Below are 23,464 nucleotides of genomic sequence, written 5' to 3'. Positions count from 1 at the left end.
CAGGGATCGAACCTGTATCTCTTGCATCTCCTACACTGGCAGGTGGGTTCTTTACCACTAAGCACCACCAAGACCTTGTTTTTCAGGACTGTAACATAAATTTTTTTTAACTTAAAAGCCAATTTTTTTTTAATAATTCTCATTCTCTTCCTTTCCCAGTTAAAATAAGACAAAAATTACATTTATTCCTGTCATTTACAAGACATGGGTCACTATTTTATTTCCTCTCTGAATGCTCTTGCCCTTCTGGTATTCTTGCAGTTTGCTGAAGGAATATTTGCCACTACTGATTAGAGTCGAATAACCAGTAGGTGGTAAAGTTGAGTAAAGTTCAGAAAACCGCACTGCAGACACGAGCCAGCGATGCAAGGTGCAACAAATTTGCAGAACAGCATGGGCCTGTGTAATTTAGCATGACCTTTCTGGTTTTCTATGCGGGAGTGTGCTATTCATTGGCAGTTAGAGGAGTTTGGTATGAACTGGGTGAGGCTTATTGAGTCTGAAGGTTTATACTGAATTTCTTGGCCTGATTGCATAGCAGCTACAAAGTTTACTATCAAGTGATATTTACATTTTTTCCGATAAAAAAAATTATCTTAGATCCTAATCTCTCCTCTGCTTCTTTCTTTTTCCGCTCTTTTCCCTATTTACAGCACTACCACCTATGGTGGAGCCATTTAAATAATTTCCTGAAGATTAAAACTCCTTCGAGGGCATTTTAGTATTTTATATTTATAATGAGAGAGTTCTTTCCTTTTTGGTGACAAGAAAGATCATACCTAAAAATAACTAAATATTAAAAGCTATTGAAGGAAGGGAGAGATGAAGAAGAAAGAAGAGAAAGATTGTATATACATTCAGACTTTTTTCTCTTCTAGGAAGGTAGATCATATATCTTGTGAATTGATGCTTATAGGATAAAATATTTTGGATTAAACTTTATCTTAACATCTGTAAATACAAGGTGATTGCTTTTTAGGGTTCTCTGTGACTGACCACATTTCATTTACTTAACATCAACAGTCTTACTTTAGCTATTCTTTTCTGTGGATATTCTCAAACTCTTTGGTATTATGAACTCATTTAAGCAATAATAGTTTTTCCATTTGAAATTTGGGTATTAATTGCATTAAAAAATTAATAGCAATTATTTTCTAAAGTACATATTTTTAATTTTGAAAATAAATCAAGATTCTCTAAGGAATAATTATTCCTTCTCAAAAAGTTTGAAAGTAGGTAGACAGGAGCAACTCTGTGAAGAAGTCATTTGAATGAATTTACTATAATGTCTCTTTTCTATTATTCCAATTGAAAAAGTACAATAATCCTGAGCCATTCAGAGAAATACTGTGCAAAATATATTTAAGAAGTTTCATAAAGAGGGAAATAATTTTTTCCTTTCATTGTACTTCAGAAGTTGATCTAAAATGACTACAGTTGTGACATGAATAATATTAGAAATGAAAATCTGTACAGTGAATTGATCTTTAAAGATGTTCAAATGTGATTTTAATGTACTGATACTGTGCGGGTAACATATATGCTAAAGAATTAAGTGGCACTTTCCACCAATAAGTTAAATGAAAATTTTTACCAATTAAGATTCTATGTATGATAACAGATCTTTAAATAGTTGAAATATTTAAAATTTTATTTCTAATATTACAGAAAAAAGTAGCAGCATCTATTGTCCTGGAATTCTAGTGGTTCCTTTAATTTAACCTTGCCATCAAAAAATTAGAGACTAATTAGATTTCTGGAGCCTGGAAATTATGATTCTTTTTCCCAAAGCAGAAATAAAAATATTCTTTTCTAAGGTCAAATTATGAATATTGTTATTTCAACTAGTCACTCTACAATCCATTTTGTATGCTGAAATTAAAGAAAAAAATCTTGATTTAGGAAATGGTAGAAATAAGTTTATAGATTCCACAGACTCTATCTAAGTTCATACTAAACTTTTACTACTAATTCAAGTAAAAAGCAATTGAGTTTTGAAATAAGTCATACAAAAAATTTGATCTACTTTTAATGTTTCTGGATTGATTTGGCAGGACATAAAATTGATGTGGCAACAGTGTTAGACTTTATTTTGGGGGGCTCCAAAATCACTGCAGATAGGGATTGCAGGCATGAAATTACAAGACGCTTACTCCTTGGAAGAAAAGTTATGACCAACCTAGATAGCATATTGAAAAGCAGAGACATTACTTTGCCAACAAAGGTCCATCTAGTCAAGGCTATGGTTTTTCCAGTGGTCATGTATGGATGTGAGAGTTGGACTGCGAAGAAAGCTGAGTGCCAAAGAATGGATGCTTTTGAACTGTGGTGTTGCAGAAGACTCTTAAGAGTCCCATGGACTGCAAGGAGATTCAACCAGTCCATTCTAGAGGAGATCAGTCCTGGGTGTTCATTGAAAGGACTGATGCTAAAGCTGAAACTCCAATACTTTGACCACCTCATGCAAAGAGTTGATTCATTGGAAAAGACCCTGATTCTGGGAGGGATTGAGGGAAGGAGGAGAAGGGGATAACAGGATGAAATGGCTGGATGGCATCACCAACTTGATGGACATGAGTTTGAATGAACTCTGGGAGTTGGTGATGGACAGGGAGGCCTGGCGTGCTGCAATTCATGGGGTTGCAGAGTCAGACACAACTGAGCGACTGAACTGAGCTGATCAACAATTCAACTTAATTGTTAAAGATAGTGAACAACAGAGTCTCAAGAAGCTACAGGCTGATAGAGCCACAGTTTTGTTTTGTTTTTTATTTGGAGGTGGGGGATGTGGGAGTCACGCTGCTGCTGCTGCTGCTGCTAAGTCGCTTCAGTCGTGTCCGACTCTGTGCGACCCCATAGACAGCAGCCCACCAGGCTCCCCCATCCCTGGGATTCTCTAGGCAAGAATACTGGAGTGGGTTGCCATTTCCTTCTCCAATGCATGAAAGTGAAAAGTCAAAGTGAAGTCGCTCAGTCATGTCTGACTCTTCGCGACCCCATGGACTGAAGCCTTCCAAGCTCCTCTGTCCATGGGATTTTCCAGGCAAAAGTACTAGAGTGGGGTGCCATTGCCTTCTCCAGTGGGAGTTATGAGAGGAGTGAATTCTGATGTAGAAATGTTAGTTCCTCAGCTGCCTACCCAGACAGCCCTGCTTCAACAAGTTAAACCCACTGTCACCAAGCAACATTCTTTCCTCAGCACCTGGAATAAGCTTTCAAGTAATAATAAATTAAGGCTTCACAGATGGCTCTAGTGGTAAAGAACTCACCAATGCAGGATATGTACGAGAAATGGGTTTGACTCATTCTGAGTCAGAATGATCCCCTGAAGGAGGGCATGGCAACTCACTCCAGTATTCTTGCCTGGAGAGTCCCATGGACAGAGGAGCCTGGCAGGCTACAGCCCATAGGATCGCAGTTGGACATGATCGAAGTGACTTAGCATGCACACAAAATGAAGTAACAGTTAACTTCAGCAGAAAGAACACTGGTGTTGCAGCCATAAGAACTGCTCTTCACTATCACCATTAAATAGCTTTACACTGTTAGTGTAAAGGACAACATCTCTTACCCACATCTTCTCTCTCAGCTCTAAAATGAAAGTTTAGACTAAATGACTATTAGAGGTTTTGCAGTTCAAATTCCTGTAACTTGTCCTAACCATACTGTTCTACTCAATTCAACCTTGTCATTTGTAACAGTATTGGCTGGACAATATTAGAAATGAAGATAAAAGTGAAATCAACTAAATTTTTATTAGAGAAATGAGACTAGAATTTCTATTACTGTTTTATTATTATATAGAGAGACAGAGCTACATAGGCAAAGGAAACAAAAAGAAAGAAACTGAAGTCACTCAGTTGTGTCAGACTCTTTCTGACCCCATGGACTGTAGCCTACCAGACTCCTCCATCCATGGGATTTTCTAGGCAAGAGTACTGCAGTGGGTTGCCATTTCCTTCTCCAGGGGACCTTCCGGACACAGGGATCAAACCCTGATCTCCCGCATTGTAGGCAGACGCTTTTACTGTCTGAGCCACCAGGGAAAGAGAGGCAGCACTTAAAAGTTAATTTTCTATATTTCTTCCTCATAATTTCTAGAAATTAAGTATCTTCAAGGTCTAGTCTATTACCATGCTCAAGAGAAAAATCAACATATAAAAGGATCTTTGTAACTGTGTAACAATTTGTAAGACAATTTATAAAAATTATTGGATATAAACTATTCATATATAACTGATTTTTAGTACAGATGATTGATCAAATGTGCACTTCAGTTTTTAATCCTAATTTTTGTAAAAATATTAAACTAAAATATAGACAGTCATAACTTCTATTAGGTTCAGTGTGTTCCTCATTATGTATTCCTACTAAAGATTTGAGTAGTATTTAGTTACGAGGCTTAGGGTACTTAAAAGAGCTCCATTAATCTAGGTCTGTGAACTGATGAGAACATTCTCACACCATCATTTCAAAGTGTCCTCTTATTGCTAACACTAGTTGTTTCATTACAGTTAGAATTAAAGACTAAGGAAGCTTGTTTAAATGAGCTTAATGTGATTTTTTTCACACCCAAAGACTGCTAATTTGCCACTGCAAATATATGACTAAGTACAGCAGTTATTCATCATTTTGACTCTCCTGGAAAATGAGACCATTTTGTGTTCATGCATTCAAAAAGCACAAAAGACATCACTTAATATCTTTTTCTCTTCTTGGACTTCCAGATACATTGAGATACTAAAGAGACACAGTCTTCTAGCTTTAGAATATGCAGTGGTTTATAAAAAACAATTTTTCTACTGTTTCATCAGAAATGATGAACAACCTATTAATAAGTCAATAACTGACATGAAAGGAAATTAGGAGTTATCTTCATAATAAGCACACAGACATTGAATCTAAAGAACAATGAGTATTAAACAATGAAACTATATAAATATTTAATTTCTCTATTTCTTGTAGTGGTAGAACTCCTAAGGCTCAGTTAATATATGAAGACTCAGGAAAGCTATACCTTTTGTTGTTGCTGTTTTTCATAACATCTGATCTTTTAAAGAATGAAATCAGCAGGTGCTATCAATTGGATGCCAGATGCTTATGTTGTTTGTTTACTAACATTAAAAGGTAAATTAGGTTGAAAAAAGGAACGGAACTAGTCTTTACTGAGCTTCTAGTGTGAGCCTCTTCCTGTACTCTGTTCTAAATGCAGCCATTTACTTTGAGTTCATCACAAACCGTGAGGAAGGATTTGGTCTTTAAATTCATAGGTCAGAGCTCTTACAATCATGAGGAATCAAAATGGCTTTGACTGATTATATGTGGACAGCAGGAATAATTTAGAAATGTCCCTTACACCACGTCCTGCAGTTCATGGGGTCACAAAGAGTTGGACATGACTTAGCAACTGAGCAACCTACACCATAGGCTCAAAATTCTAATGGGGAAGGTTTGGAAGAAAATACCAGGACCACATTAACTATAACTTGTAGCCATTCTACATAGTTCTCCTTCACAACATGGGATTAGCCACTTTATTCTTTAGTTGTAATGATTTTTTCAGATCTTAAAAAAAAAAAAATGGCTATCTAAACCAGATGAATACACCTGATAATTATAGTCAGGATACTAACTCCTAGTGTAAGCATACCAGGTGGGTACTTACCTTCATTCATCTTGCCCTAATAAAGAAACAGTAATTTTGTTTGGTTCTACCAAAAACACAACCATAAAATCAATCTCTTTATTCAAAGACATCAAATCCCTGGAGAATAAAGGTAGGGGGAAGGCTATATGTGAAGAAATAAAATTAACTGTTCTAATGTACTAACAATTAATTTAATTTAGTGGCTTGACTAGTTCATTTATTTATTGCTTCATTCATCAGTAAATATGGATGGAGTCCTACTCTGTGCCAAGCACTCTGCTAACTTCTAGATAACAAGTGTGCATAAACTAACCATGTTCTTTTAGAGTTCAGAATCTACATAAGACATAGACACTGAATAAGCAACTCTCAAAAACTTAACCTGTGATAAGGGCTATAAAGGAAAATGGCCTATAAAAGAAGTAGTCTGGAGACTGTGGGTAGACATAGCCTGAGTCAGAAATGAATAAATCAGGCATATATGTGATTTGAGGTCATAGAATAATTTTTAAAGCATGACTAAATTTTGTATTTCATAAGAATATGTTTTACTTTTTGTAGATTTATGTAGGAAAAAACCACTTCACTTAGCAATTCTTTTTTGTCTCTTACTGGTCTTCCTTCATATGAGTTTGCCATTTATCTTTTTAAATTGTTTTCCTCAAAATCTAACAACTTAAGATTTCCCAAACCACTTTATAGGGCAAGAAGATGATAAAAATTAGTCACTTTGTTATATATTTCTAATAAATACTTCCAATACCAGCAGAAATATATGTTTTGGAAATTATTTTATGGCTCAGTAAAAATTAGTTTCTACCTGGAATTACATACATCATTCATAACTTACCCACAAGATAAGATGTGTTAATATTTCCAGGGTAGATGCTGAGCTTATGCTTAGATAACTAATATCTTTAAATAAGAATAATAATAAAGTATCTCATAAATTAATACTTCTTTGGAAAATTTATATGATTACATGCTTTTAGCCAAAGGAGCATACTCAGTGTAACAATATGACCTAAATCAAATCCCTTAAGATTATACAATGGAAGTGACAAACAGATTCAAGGGATTAGATCTGATAGAATCCCTGAAGAACTATGGACAGAGGTTTGTGACATTGTACAAGAGGCAGTGACCAAAACTATCCCCAAGAAAAAGAAATGCAAAACGGCAAAATGGTTGTCTAAGGAGGCCTTACAAATAGCTGAGAAAAGAAGGGAAGCTAAAGGCAAAGGAGAAAAGGAAAAATACACCCATTTGAATGCAGGATTCCAAACAATAGAGAGATAAGAAAGCCTTCCTCAGTGAACAATGCAAAGAAATAGAGGAAAACAATAAAATGGGAAAGACTAGAGATCTCTTCAAGAAAATCAGAGATACCAAGGGAACATTTTTTTAAATTAGTTTATTTTAATTGGAAGCTAAGTACTTTACAGTATTGTAGTGGTTATTGCCAAACAGTGGCCACGGGACTGGAAAAAGTCAGTATTCATTTCAATCCCAAAGAAAGGCAATGCCAAAGAATGCTCAAACTATCGTACAATTGCACTTATCTCACATGGTAGTAAAGTAATGCTCAAAATTCTCCAAGCCAGGCTTCAGCAATACGTGAACCACGAACTTCCTGATGTTCAAGCTGGTTTTAGAAAAGGCAGAGGAACCAGAGATCAAATTGCCAACATCCAGTGGATCATGGAAAAAGCAAGAGAATTCCAGAAAAACATCTATTTCTGCTTTATTGACCATGCCAAAGCCTTTGACTGTGTGGATTACAATCAACTGTGGAAAATTCTGAGAGAGATGGGATTACCAGACCACCTGCCTCTTGAGAAACCTGTATGCAGGTCAGGAAGCAACAGTTAGAACTGGACATGGAACAACAGACTGGTTCCAAATAGGAAAAGGAGTGCATGAGTCTGAGTGAACTCTGGGAGATGGTGATGGACAGGGAGGCCTGGCGTGCTACAATTCATGGGGTCATAAAGAGTCAGAAACGACTGAGCGACTGAACTGAACTGAACTGAAGGCTGTATATTGTCACCCTGCTTATTTAACTTATATGCAGAGTACATCATGAGAAATGCTGGACTGGAAGAAACAAGCTGGAATCAAGATTGCCAGGAGAAATATAAATAACTTCAGATGTGCAGATGATACCACCCTTATGGCAGAAAGTGAAGAGGAACTAAAAAGCCTCTTGATGAAAGTGAAAGAGGAGAGTGAAAAACTTGGCTTAAAGCTCAACATTCAGAAAACAAAGATCATGGCATCCGGTCCCATCAGTTCATGGGAAATAGATGGGGAAACAATGGAAACAGTGTCAGACTATTTTTTGGGGCTCCAATATCACTGCAGATGGTGACTGCAGCCATGAAATTAAAAGACACTTACTCCTTGGAAGAAAAGTTATGACCAACCTAGATAGCATATTCAAAAGCAGAGACATTACTTTGCCGACTAAGGTCCGTCTAGTCAAGGCTATGGTTTTTCCTGTGGTCATGTATGGATGTGAGAGTTGGACTGTGAAGAAGGCTGAGAGCCAAAGAATTGATGCTTTTGAACTGTAGTGTTGGAGAAGACTCTTGAGAGTCCCTTGAACTGCAAGGAGATCCAACCAGTCCATTCTGAAGGAGATCAGCCCTGGGATTTCTTTGGAAGGAATGATGCTAAAGCTGAAACTCCAGTACTTTGGACACCTCTTGTGAAGAGTTGACTCATTGGAAAAGACTCTGATGCTGGGAGAGATTGGGGGCAGGAGGAGAAGGGGACGACAGAGGATGAGATGGCTGGATGGCATCACTGACTCGATGGACGTGAGTTTGGGTGAACTCCTGGAGCTGGTGATGGACAGGGAAGCCTGGCGTGCTGCGATTCATGGGGTCGCAGAGTCGGACACAACTGAGCGACTGAACTGAACTGAACTGACATCAATCAGCCATAGGTGCACATGTATTCCCCATCCATATCTCCCCCCCCCCTCCCATCAACAGTGTAAGAGGGTTCCTTTTTCTCCATACCCTCTCCAGCATTTATTATTTGTAGACTTTTTGATAGCAGCCATTCTGACCAGTGTGAGATGGTACCTCATTGTGGTTTTGATTTGCATTTCTCTGATAATGAGTGATGGTGAGCATCTTCTCGTGTTTGTTAGCCATCTGTATGTCTTCTTGTCTATTTAGTTCTTTGGCCCATTTTTTGATTGGGTTGTTTATTTTTCTGGCATTGAGCTACAGGAGCTGCTCGTATATTTTTGAGATGAATTCTTTGTCGGTTGCTTCATTTGCTATTATTTCTCCTTTTCTGAAGTCTCTCTTTTCACCCAAGGGAACATTTCCTTCAAAGATGGGCTCAATAAAGGACAGAAATGGTATGGACCTAACAGAAGCATAAGATATTAAGAGGTGGCAAAAAAATACCACAATATATATACAAAACAGATCTCCATAACCCAGATAACCATGATGGTGTGATCACTCACCTAGAGCCAGACATCCTGGAATGCAAAGTCAGTGAGCCTTAGGAAGCATCATTATGAACAAAGCTAGTGGAGGTAATGGAATTCCAGTTAAGCTATTTCAACCACTAAAATATCATGCTGATATAGTGTTGTACTCAATATGTCAGCAAATTTGGAAAACTCAGCAGTGGCCACAACACTGAAAAATGTCAGTTTTCATTCCAATCCCAAAGAAAGGCAATGCCAAAGAATGCTCAAACTACCACACAATTGCACTCATCTCACATGCTAGCAAAGTAATGTTCAAAATTCTCCAGGCCAAGCTTCAACAGTACGTGAACCATGAACTTCCAGATGTTCCAGCTGGATTTAGAAAAGGCAGAGGAAGCAGAGATCAAATTGCCAATATCTGTTGGATCACAGAAAATGCAAGAGAGGTCCAGAAAAAACTTCTACTTCATTGATTATGCCAAAGCCTTTGTGGATCACAACAAACTGTGGAACATTCTCCAAGAGATGGGAATACCAGACCACCTGACCTGCCTCCTGAGGAATCTGTATGCAGGTCAAGAAGCAACAGTTAGAACTGAACATGGAATAACAGACTGCTTCAAAATTGGGAAAGGAGTACATCAAGGCTGTATATTGTCACCCTGCTTATTTAGTTTATATGCGTAGTACATCATGAGAAATGCTGGGCTGGAGGAAGCACAAGCTCGAATCAAGATTGCTGGGAGAAATATCAATAACCTCAGATATGCAGATGACACCACCCTTATGGCAGAAAGTGAAGATGAACAAAAGAGCCTCTTGATGAAAGTGAAAGACAAGAATGATAACGCTGTCTTAAAACTCAACAGTCAAAAAATGAAGATCATGGCATTTGGTCCCTTTACTTCATGGCAAATAGATGGGGAAACAATGGAAACAGTGACAAACTTTATTTTGGGGGGCTCCAAAATCACTGTAGATAGTGACTGCAGCCATGAAATTAAAAGATGCTTACTCCTTGGAAGAAAAGCTATGACCAAACTAGACTGCATATTAAAGAGCAGAGACATCACTTTGCCAACAAAAGTCCTTCTAGTCAAAGCTATGTCTTCCAGTAGTCATATATGGATGTGACAGTTGGACCATGAAAAAAGCTGAGCACTGAACAATCAATTCTGTTGAACTGTGGTGTTGGAGAAGACTCTTAAGAGTCCCTTGAACAGCAAGGAGATCCAGCCAGTCAATCCTAAAGGAAACCAGTCCTCAATATTCATTGGAAGGACTGATGTTGAGGCTGAAACTCCAATATTTTGGCCACTTGATGCAAAGAACTGATTCATTGGAACAGAACCTGATGCTGGGAAAGACTGAAGACAGGACAAGGGGATGGCAGAGAATGAGATGGTTAGATGGCATCACCAACTTGATAGACATGAGTATGAGCAAGCTCCAGGAGTTGGTGATGGACAGGGAAGCCTAGCATGCTACAGTCATGGGGTTGCAAAGAGTCGGACAGGGCTGACAACTGAACTGACTGACTGAGCCTTTACTCTTCTGTGTGCACTGAGAATCTTCTAATCAAATACAGTTTGATTTGTCATTGTTGTTTAGTCGTATCCAACTCTGTAGTCGAGTCCGACCCCATGGACTGTAACCCGCCAGATTCCCTCCTCCATGGGATTTTCCAGGCAAGAATACTCCAGTGAGTTGCCATTTCCTTCTCCAGGGGATCTTCCTGACCCAGGGATTTAACCTGCATCTGTTGCATCGCAGGCAGATTCTTTAGCACCATATCTCCTGGGAAGCACACAGTTTGATTACTCAAGCTTAAAGATCTTGATTTTTCATATGAGCCAATTGCCAATACTTCAAGTGTGTGTGTATTATGTATGTGTGTGTTATTTAATAGAATTCCCTATAATCACATTTAGTGTAATGACTGAATATTTGTTTTCATTACCTCCATTTTATTTCACTTATACTTATTAGCTATTTTCAGCATTTTTTCTCTTGATGAAAGTGTAAGTTGCTCAGTCATGTCCAACTCTGCGACCACATAGACTATAGAGTCCATGGAATTCTCCAGGCCAGAATACTGAAGTGGTCAGAGTATGGTACAGTCTTAATATAAGCCATTTTTTCAACTGAATTATTTTATTAGCATTTTTATAGCTATAATCATGAGAGAAATTGGTCTTTAGGTTGCTTTTTGTTCATTCTCCAGTTTGGGTTTCAAACAAGCGGGCTCTGCAGCATCTTCAAATGAGTTCTTGCTAGCTGGCATAGTTCTGTGTAGGGCTTTCCAAACAGGGTAAGAGTTATATTCAACACCCTCTCAACTCACCTCCTTGACCAGGTGCTCCTGGGCAGGGAACATCTGCAGGAACCTACCTGGTAACCCTGGCATCAAAGTCACATTAGCTTCCTTAAAAGTTTGGCAACTGCTCTACCTTTGTGTATGTTCTGAAACATTTTATATAACATTAGAGCTGTTACTTGACTTTGAATAAAAAGTGACTGTATAACTATTTTATCTAGTGTTTTTCTTTGAATAATGCTTCTGTGAGATTTTATATTTCAATGATTTGGATTTTTTTTTATTTTGAAATATTTTTAGACACAGAAAATTTGCAAGAATAGTACAAAGAACACCCAAATAACACATAAATCAGATTCAAATTTTAATATTTTGCAGAATTTGCATTATCTTTCTCTATCATTTTTTCTGGACCTTTGAGGCTAGATTACAAACATCAAGTACTTTACTCCTTTAATGCTTTAGCATGTATTTCATAAGAACAAGAATATTCTCTTATGTCACCCAAAAAGAGTGAGCAATTTCAGTATATTCAACACCGACACACTATTTTAATCTGATATATATATAGTCTTACTACTTCAACTGCCCTAAATCTTTAGAGCACTTTTTTCTTTTGGTATAGAGTGCAGTCAAGTAACAGGTGTTATACTTAGAATGCCCTCTTTGTCTTCTTTATTCTTTATCTTTCATGGCATTGACACTTGTGACGAAAATGACAATCACTTTACAAATTTCTCAATGTGTTCTTTTTTTTTTTTCACTTTTCTTCACAATTACTTTTATATTATGCAACTTGACTGGAATAACATAAGCGAAGCCATGTCCTTCTCAGAATATAACATCCAGAGGCACATGATACTAGCTGCTTCTTACTGGGGACGTTAATTTTGATCATTTCTTGTTTGTCTTTTGTTTTCCAATGCATAATTACTATTTTTCTTTATTAGTAAATAGTGTATTGAGAGATACTTTGGGACTATGTAAATATGTTCCTCATTAAAATGTCCCATCTGCAGAATCTACTAATTATTCTTGCCTGAATTCTTATCATTATTTTTGTCATTTTGCTCTTATCATTCTCAAAACTTAAAAAACTGAGACCTTTCATTTGATCAAGAGATCAACCTATCTATGCTTTAGCTTCCTCATCTCCAGAATGATAAAGAATTGTATTTCTTATAGTTTCTGTAAAACTGAAACAAGACAATGTAAGTAAATTAACATAATGTCTAGTATAAAGTAGCATGTGATAAATGTTAGTACCCCTGATTTGTTCCATTCAGATAATTTATTTACTTTAAAATTCCTGCCACATTTAGTGCATAATACTCTAATAAAAGATAATATTCTAATAAAATGATTTCTAGGTAAAAGTAATTCTTCAAATCATGCAATTTTATCCCCTAAATTAAGTACATTGTTGATATGACCATTTTACTAAGACAACTTCAACTTTACCTGATACCAATCTGTATCTTTCTGATTAGTAGACGTGGGGTTTCCACTATTCTATAATGCAGGTATTATTAGAAGCATCAATACAAAGTTCTTGGAAGTAAATTTTATGTTTTAACTTATAGATTTTTTTAAAATTTCTGTCAGCCTTTCTAAAAAAAACTCAATAACACTTGCCTTGGTATATATTATTCCCAGTGTTAATACTTTCTGTTATTTATTTTTCCAAGGATAAAACTTCATTTGGGATAACCCTTCAGGGTCCTGGTTTTCAGAAATAAAAAGACTGAAAGAATATGTGTAAAAGATTGATCTCACATACCATATTGGTCAGCAAACTTCAACAATGTAATAAAGGGCTATAAAGGGAACAAATGTTTAAAGGTCCCAGAACCATTATAGGTGTCAAAGACTTCTGAGTCCCCTTTCAATTTGCCTTGAGCTCTATGCTAACATACCGCACACACCAGTCAACACTGCACACATCTTTGAACCTTTGCTCTTCTCTGGGTTTGTAAATATGGGTCATGACAAGCCTGAGGAAAATAGGTTTCTCCCCCACCTATGTGTCCCTTATCTTAATAATCATACCTGTTGGGAACACAGTGAATGCAATGCTTCCTCTTTCGGGGAGTGACATCAGCAAAATGGAGGCAGAGGCATCGGAGTGTCTAGTGCTGGTTCCCTTGCCGCCTCCCCACCCACTAAACATCAATCTGAACAATATCTTCACATGAAAATATCCTCACAAGAACCAAGGGTTCCATGTGAGGGATTACAGTACCTGAGTGAAGCACAGAAATAAGAAAAGATTCATGAAGGAGAGTAGGGAAGATAGATTCATATTACCCCATCAGCCTTCCCTCAAGCCCTGGCAGCCCAGCTCACAGGAAAACACACACTGTCTGGGAAAAGGAGAGTGAAGTGAGCACTGCACTTTGCCATGGACCCTGGTCTGCCCCACATCCGGATGGCTCCCACGGCCTCAGGCTCACCTGAGCATTAGACTGGCCCCCACAATGTAGACCACAGACCGGGTCCCTCAGATACAGGCTCCTGACTCACCCCAGAGACAACCAGTCCCCATAGACGTCACTGGCACTGTGCTCCTGGCTTGCTCTGGTCCCAGATGGGACTCCAGTGGTCCCCTCGTCTGGTTGGCCCCCCGGATCCAAAATCTAGGTCCACCTGCCCCAGAGTCAAGCAACAAGTCTACTCACCTACAAACTCACCACACCTGCCCACCAAAGGACTCTAGCAGCAAGCCCTCCCTCAAATACCACTAGACTGCCCACCTACAATCTCTGGACTGGCTGACAGGTGAAGGTTTTGTCTACTGAAGCCAATCTGTAAATACCAAAAGAGGTGTCCACTCCCTCAAATGCTCTGTAAAGTTGTAGGATCCAAAATCAACATACAAAAATCAATTGTGCCTCTATACACTAATATGAAGACTCTTGAGTCCTTTGGACAGCAAGATCAAAGTAGTCAATCTTATCAGAAATCAACGATGCATGTTCATTGGAAGGACTGATGCTGAAGCTGAAGCTCCAATACTTTGGCTACCTGATACAAAGAATCAACTCACTGGAAAAGACCCTGATGCTGAGAAATATTGAAGGCAGAAAGAGAAGGGGGCAACAGAGTATGGGATGGTTGGATGGCTTCACCAAGTCAATGGACATGAGTTTGAGTCAACTCTGGGAAATAGTGAAGGACAGGGAAGCCTGCTGTGCTGCAGTCCATGCAAAGAGTCAGACACAACTTAGCAACTGAACAACAATGAATTATTTTAAAAGAAATAAAGAAAACAATCCCATTCACAATAGCATCAAAAATAATGATGTACTTAGGAATAAATTTAACCAAGGAAGGCAAAGTCTACACATAGAATACACATGTAGAATCACAAAAGATCCAAATAGCCAAAGCAATCCTGAAAAAGAACAAAGCTGGAGACATCACACTTCCTGATTTCAAATTTTACTATAAAGCTATAATAATCAAAACAGTATCGCATCAGTATACAAATATAGACACAGAGACTAACTATAGAGAATTGAGAACCCAGAAGTAAACTTGCACATGTAAAGTCAACTATTTGACAAAGGAGCCAAGGAATACTCAAAGGGGAAAGAGTAAGTCTCTTCAGTAAATAGGACTGGGAAACCAGATAATCATATGTAAAAGAATGAAACTGGACCACTCTTTTACACTACTTACAAAAATCAACTTGAAATGGATTAAAACCTTAAATTTAAGGCCCCAAATTATAAAACTACTAGAAGAAAACATAGGGGAAAACTCCTTGACATAAGTCTTGGTAATAGTCTTTTGGATATGACATGTAAGGCATAAGCAACAAAAGCAGAAATAAAAAAGTGGGAACACTAAACTAAAAAGCCCCTGCTTTATTGACTACAACAAAGACTTTGACTGGGTGGATCACAACAAACTGTGGGAAATTCATAGAGATGGGAATACCAAACCATCTTATCTGCCTTCTGAGAAATTTGTATAAAGGCCAAGAAGCAATAGCTAGAACTGAACATTGTACAATGGACTGGTTCGAAATCGGGAAAGGAGTATGTCAAGGCTGTATATTGTCACCCTGCTTATTTAACTTATATGCAGAGGACATCAGGAGAAATTCTGGGCTAGATGAAGCACACGCTGGAACCAAGATTGCCAGGAGAAATATAAATAACTTTGATATGCAGATAACACCACCCTTATGGCAGAAAGTGAAGAAGAACTAAAGAGCCTCTTGCTGAAAGTGAAAGAGGAGAGTGAAAAAACTGGCTTAAAGCTCAACATTCAGAAAACTAAAATCATGGCATCTGGTCCCATCACTTCATGGCAAATAGATGGGAAAACAATGACAGACTTTATTTTGGGGGGCTCCAAAATCGCTGCAGACAGTGACTGCAGCCATGAAATTAAGACGCTTACTCCTTGGAAGAAAAGTTAGGACCAACTTAGACAGCATATTAAAAAGCAGAGACATTACTTTGCCAGCAAAGGTCCATCTGGTCAAGGCTATGGTTTTTCCAGTAGTCATGCATGGATGTGAGAGTTGGACTATAAAGAAAGCTGAGCACCGAAGAATTGATGCTTTTGAACTGTGGTGTTGGAGAAGACTCTTGAGAGGCCCTTGGACTGCAAGGAGATCCAACCAGTCCATCCTAAAGGAGATCAGTCCTGAATACTCATTGGAAGGACTGATGCTGAAGCTGAAACTCTAATACTTTGGCCACCTGATGTGAAGAACTGACTCATTTGGAAAGACCCTGATGCTAGGAAAGATTGAAGGTGGGAGGAGAAAGGGATGACAGAGGATGAAATGGTTGAATGGCAACACCAACTCAATGCACATGAATTTGAGTAAACACTGGGAGTTGGTGATGAACAGCGAGGCCTGACATGCTGCAGTCCATGGGGTCACAAAGAGTCAGACATGACTGAGCAACTGAAGTGACTATATGTGTGTGTGTGTGTATGTATACATATATATAAAATCACATTTTCTTTATGCATTCATCAACAGATACCTCAGTATAATGCCATAATTTCACTCCATCAATGAATACTTGAGTATGCTTAAACTATATATATATATAACTTCTTTTACTCCCTTATCCCTATTAGCTATAAAGAGGAAAGGGAAACCAAGGAGGTCGTACTAAATTACATTTTAAAATAACAGAATTCTTCCCTGTGAAATAATAGGACAAAATTCAAGCCCTTCCTACAAGCGCAAATTAAGGGAAATAAACAAAAATGAGACTAATTCAGTCCAATGTGTGCACACATTAAATATGCATCTTTTAGCCAGCGATATGAACTACTTAAACAGACACTAGTTCAGCACATGTTACTTTCTACTCCAATACATGTCCTTAAAAGGACAGCAAAACATTCATCAATACTTCTCAATATACGTAACTCTACAATAGTCAAGTTAGTATTCTGGTCCCTACGTTTTCTGCAGTCAGCTTCCTTTACACCTCCAGGTTCTAACAGTGCAAATGTGAGTAGTTTACTGGCAACCTGCTAAAAATTTCCTGTGGCCTTTGCGCTAAGAAAGCAAAGTCATTCGCTTTAGCCCTTGTACCAGAATATCACAAGCTGGAAGTCAATGTCTCCCCAGGTGGAACTGAACTATTGGTTTGTCTCTATCCTTCAGGAGGAATAATACAGCTCCCACAAAATCCATGAGAGTTAAATATTTGCTAAAAATAACACTGGTATTTGGAATTCATTATTTGAACTTGTTCTAATGGATTTCTCAGACTGTTCCTTGGATAAACCTTCTCACTACCCCCTGACGAGCAGGAGAAATGCAACAGCTCTTACCTTGGCATGATTAACCTGACTTTTAAGTTGACAACATGTTTTGTGACATATCTCTTTTTCAACTTTGAAACTAGCAAACTTTTCCCATAAAAAACAAGAATCCTATACATTTTACCACTTTAACATAATTATCATATCCCTTCACTTGATTATCAAGAGTGAGATTTGCATACATAACTCTGGAATAATCTACAGAAACTGTAAACTGCTATACAAATATGTTAGCATCTGCATTGCTATCACCATCAACCTTAACAATGTGTCATTTTTTTCTCCAAAATTTCCCTGTGAATCACTATTTCTTCTCCTGTATATAATCTTCATGCTTCTAGACATTCATTGCCTTAGGCATGAATCTCACAATATGTTTATAAACATATCTCCCAGCCCCTAATCATTCTATACAAAACCACTGGTTTATCTTGCTTAAAAAAAATTCATTCACTATGTTTGAAATACTCTAATTCAAGTCAATATTCACCTATTGAAAACATAATATGTATAAACATTTGCTAGATAAACAAGACAGGAAAACCAATGTAAACACACAATATTATAGTCCTAGGCAGAACTAATAGGTGACAGAGCAGAATTTAAATACAGTGCTATGGAAACTCAGAGATGAGAAAGCTTACTTGGTTGAGCAGATTTGGAAAGGTTTAATCGAGGTGGTGAGGTATGGAGGTAGCTTCACACACACACACACAGACACACACACACACAAGATGAGTTTTTAAAGGTAGGTAGGGAAAGGGGAGCCTCATGGGCTACTGTCTATGGGGTCGCACAGAGTCAGACACGACTGAAGCGACTTAGCAGCAGCAGGGAAAGCTAGAGGAGGAGAAAATTGTGAGCAGAAACACTCAAGAAGAAGAGTGCATGTTATATATTGCAAACAGCAACTGAATGATTATACCAAGATTGTAGAGTGTGTAAGGGGCTGCTGCTGCTAAGTTGTGGCTTCCTATATCCATTTCCACTGTAGATACAGAGACCACAGTGTCCTCAGGCCAGCTGTCATTAAGCATCCAAGTTAGGCATCACAGGGGGAGAGTTGAATATAGAGGAAAAATTAGAGTTCCTTTACTCTTTTTTTAGGTTTTTCTTTTGGGGCCTGGCCACAAGGCACCTGGGATCTTAGCTCCCTGACCAGGGATGAAATCTGCACATCCTGCATCGGAAACCCAAGTCTTAACCTCGGGACCACCAGGGAAGTCCCTAGCATTCCTTGACTCATAAGTGACCTGTCGAATGAAGTTTTTGTGTTGTTGTTGTTGTTGTTTTAATATTACCAGGCCAAAATTGTTAACTTATCTTAAAATAGAACAAAGCAGTTTCCAAGAGAGAAACACTCAGTTCTTTTTGAAGAAAACAGTGACTCAGATAACTAATAAGGAAAAAGTTTGGGATAGTTATCTTCCTTATACCTAGCATAGGCATAATGTAAAAAAAGAAATACTTTACTCCTAAAATCAGAAACAAGCAAGGTTATCGGCTCTCAGTAAACATTAGTTTAGTAAACATTAACTGCAGTAAGATTTAAAAAAAAAACATATAGATTAAAAGGAAGTTAAACTGTGTCTCTTCCCAGACAATATGATTATTTACATTATAAATTCTAGAGAATATACAAAAAAGTTAGCAGAACTGATAACTGGATTTAGCAAGGTCTCAGGATGCAAGATAAATATTTAAAATCAACTGTTTTTCCATATCAGAGGAGACAATAGTACCCCACTCCAGTACTCTTGCCTGGAAAATCCCGTGGATGGAGGAGCCTGGTAGGCTGCAGTCCAAGGGGTCACAAAGAGTCGGACACGACTGAACAACTTCACTTTCACTTTTCACTTTCATGCATTGGAGAAGGAAAAGGCAACCCACTCCAGTGTTCTTGCCTGGAGAATCCCAGGGATGGGGGAGCCTGGTGGGCTGCTGTCTATGAGGTTGCACAGAGTCGGACACAACTGAAGTGACTTAGCAGCAGCAGCAATTTGTCCATAAACTAGCAACAATTAAATTGAAATTAAAAATTGAAATTTAACCACAATATAACTTAGAATACCAAAACAATATGAAAAATAAAAATTTCACAGAATATATGCAATGCCTGTACTCTGAAAACTAAAACAATGTTGAGAGAATTTAAAGACAGGAATAAATGGAGAGATACACTGTGTTTATAAATTACAAGACTTAACTCTGCTAAGGTGATTTGTCAGTTGATAGATTGATCTCTCAATTAAATGTAATCCCAATCAAAACACCAGTAAATATTTTGTTTTAGAAATTAGCAAGCTAATTCAAAACGCAGAGGACCTACACCTAGAATATCCAAAACAATTTTGAAAAATAAGTTGAGGCCTAAAATACCTGTTTCCAAGATTTCATAAAAAGTTACAGTAACTAAGGATAGACATAGAGATCAACAAAAAAAGATGGTTCATTAAAAACATTAACATACATGACCAACTGATTTTAAATAAAGGTGCTCAAATAACTCAATGGAGAAAGGATAGTCTTTCCAAGAAATGGTGTTGGAACAATTGGACATGAATATGCAAACATGAACTTCAATTCATATTTCCTAACAGGAAATTAGAGATACCAAGGGAACATTTCATGCACAGATGGGCTCGGTAAAGGACAGAAATGGTATGGACCTAACAGAAGCAGAAGATATTAAGAAGAGGTGGCAAGAATACACAGGAGAACTGTACAAAAACAATCTTCATGACCCAGGTAATCACAATGGTGTGATCACTCACCTAGAGCCAGACATCCTGGAATGTGTAGTCAAGTTGGCCTTAGAAAGCATCACTACGAACAAAGCTAGTGGAGATGATGGAATTCCAGTTGAGCTATTTCAAATCCTGGAAGATGATGCTGTGAAAGTGCTGCACTCAATATGCCAGCAAAACTCAGCAGTGGCCACAAGACTGGAAAAGGTCAGTTTTCATTCCAATCCCAAAGAAAGGCAAGGCCAAAGAATGCTCAGACTATCACATAGTTGCACTCATCTCACATGAAAGTAAAGTAATGCTCAAAATTCTCCAAGCCAGGCTTCAGCAATATGTGAACTGTGAACTTCCAGATGTTCAAGCTGGTTTTAGAAAAGGCAGAGGAACCAGAGATCAAATTGCCAACATTCGCTGCACCATGGAAAAAGCAAGAGAGTTCCAGAAAAAACATCTATTTCTGCTTTATTGACTATGTCAAAGCCTTTGACTGTGTGGACCACAATAAACTATGGAAAATTCTGAAAGAGATGGGAATACCAGACCACCTTATCTGCCTTCTCAGAAATAGCCTAGATAGGATATTAAAAAGCAGAGACATTACTTTGCCAAAAAGGTCTGTCTAGTCAAGGCTATGGTTTTTCCTGTGGTCATGTATGGATGTGAGGGTTGGACTGTGAAGAAAGCTGAGCGCCGAAGAATTGATGCTTTTGAACTGTGGTGCTGGAGAAGACTCTTGAGAGTCCCTTGGACTGCAAGGAGATCCAATCAGTTCATTCTAATGGAAATCAGTCCTGGGTGTTCATTGGAAGGACTGATGCTAAAGCTGAAACTCCAATACTTTGGCCACCTCATGCAAAGAGTTGACTCATTTGAAAAGACTCTGATGCTGGGACGGATTGGGGGCCGGAGGGATTGTGGACGACAGAGGATGAGATGGCTGGATGCCATCACTGACTCGATGCACATGAGTTTGGGTGAACTCTGGGAGTTGGTAATGGACAGGGAGGCGTGCTGCAATTCATGGGGTCGCAAAAAGTCTGACACGACTGAGAGACTGAACTGAACTGAACAAAAAATTTAACCCTAAATGTATCACAGACCCAATTGTGGGAGCTCTAACTATAAAATTTCTGGAAGACAATATAGAAGAAAACCGTTGTGACCTCTAGTTAGTCAAATATTTTTAAGTAATATAAACAAATCACTAGCCATAAAAGAATATAGATAACTTTGACTTCATCAAATTTAACAACTTTGTTCTTCGAAAACTCGTTAAGGAAAAAATAACAAACCATAAGCACGGAGAAATCATTTGCAAAATTCATGTGATAAATAGTCTGTATATAAAATATGTCAAAAACAACAAAATGCCTCTTATAACTCAGTAATCTAAAGTTCAGAGAACAGTCTAGTACCCATTATCCATATTTGAAAATTATCAATATATTGTTACTCTTATTTCATCTCTCTTTCCACGTTCTTCATGCAGTCTTAAGCACCATATCATTTCCCTAAAAATATTTCAGTACTTATTTCAAGTGATGAGGATTTCCTAGCATAACCACATATCATTGTCACCTCAGACAAAATCTATGGCAAGTCCTTAATATCATCCAATAGATAGTAAGTTTTGCTTTTTTTTTCATTTGGAGGAAATGATAGGGTGTTTCTAAGATAATGAAAATAATCTAGTAGAGAAAACAATGATGATGTAAGTCAGACAAAATATGTTGGAGCAACGTACTGGAGCAGTCAACAGAGACATGGGATCCAGTGAACAAGCAGAGGAATGAGCTTTAGATAAGAACATGGATAGTTCACCTATGGTAATAAATGAGAAGGCATGATATTTGTTGTGATTAGAGATGATGGATACCTTGACAAATAGTGTGGTAAGAGTGTATGAAATTTGTCTTCCATTTGCATCTATTTTTAGTGAATAAGATTTGAGCCATTGCAGAATGGACTGGATGGTGCTGGGGAATGACCAAGAGAAAATTATCAAATAGCATCCAAGAAACTAAGAAAGTGAATAACAATGAGCAACCACTATGGTTTTAAGAGCACACTTGAGAGCTGTAGACATATACTTAGGATGAAACTAATCAACTTAATTGGGTGTTTTCCTTTACCACATTCAGCTCCATAATGGTGGGGATATCCAAGAATATTACAGATTTACGTGGACCTCTAATCCCAATAGTCAGATAAAATGCATTTTGAATGATGCAACACCAAATCTGAGTCTAAAGAATAAGTAGAGATTATCAGAAAAATAAAAGCAGTAAAAGGAAGGGTCAAACTCAAAGTGTTAGTCACTTAGTAGTGCCTGACTCTGCGACCCCATGGATCGTAGCTTGCCAGGCTCCTCTGTCCATGGGGATTCTCCAGGCAAGAATACTGGGTTGTCATTCCCTTCTCCATGGGATCTTCCTGACTCAGGGATCAAATCCTGGTCTCCCGCATTGCAGGCAGATTCCTTATCACCTGAGCCACCAGGTGGCACTAAAAATACACACAAAGAGGCACTAAAAATACACAAAGGAACAGAGATGAGAAGTAAGTGAGTTAATAAAGTAGAGCAGTTTGTGCTGAAGATTAAAATGTAAAGAGTACTGCAAGCAATAAATGCTGGAGAGGGTGTGGAGAAAAGGGAACCCTCCTACACTGTTGGTGGGAATGCAAACTAGTACAGCCACTATGGAGAGCAGTGTGGAGATTCCTTAAAAAATTGCAAATAGAACTACCTTATGACCCAGCAATCCCACTGCTGGGCATACACACCGAGGAAACCAGAATTGAAAGAGACACATGTACCCCAATGTTCATCGCAGCACTGTTTATAATAGCCAGGACATGGAAACAACCTAGATGTCCATCAGCAGATGAATGGATAAGAAAGCTGTGGTACATATAAAAAGAATTCATTTGAATCAGTTCTGATGAGATGGATGAAACTGGAGCCGATTATACAGAGTGAAGTAAGCCAGAAAGAAAAACACCAATACAGTATACTAACACATATATATGGAATCTAGAAAGATGGCAATGACGACCCTGTATGCAAGACAGAAAAAAAGACACAGCTGTGTATAACGGCCTTTTGGACTCAGAGGGAGAGGGAGAGGGTGGGATGATTTTGGAGAATGGCATTCTATCATGTATACTATCATGTAAGAATTGAATCGCCAGTCCATGTCTGACGCAGGATACAGCATGCTTGGGGTCGGTGCATGGGGATGACCCACTGAGATGTTATGGGGAGGGAGGTGGGAGGGGGGTTCATGTTTGGGAACACATGTAAGAATTAAAGATTTTAAAATTAAAAAAAATTAAAAAAAATAACAAATAAATAAAATAAAATAAAAACGAAAATAAAATAAAATAAAATAAAATGTAAAGAGTGGAAGGGTAACACATCTGGCTATAGAGGGATATAGATCATGGAAAGCTTTAAACAGAGCTTAGATAATGAAAGGGTAAGGAATGGT

This window comes from Capricornis sumatraensis, chromosome 13 (genome assembly GCF_032405125.1).
Source record: "Capricornis sumatraensis isolate serow.1 chromosome 13, serow.2, whole genome shotgun sequence".
In the NCBI taxonomy this organism is placed as follows: domain Eukaryota; kingdom Metazoa; phylum Chordata; class Mammalia; order Artiodactyla; family Bovidae; genus Capricornis; species Capricornis sumatraensis.
Note: the sequence above shows the minus strand (reverse complement) of the source record.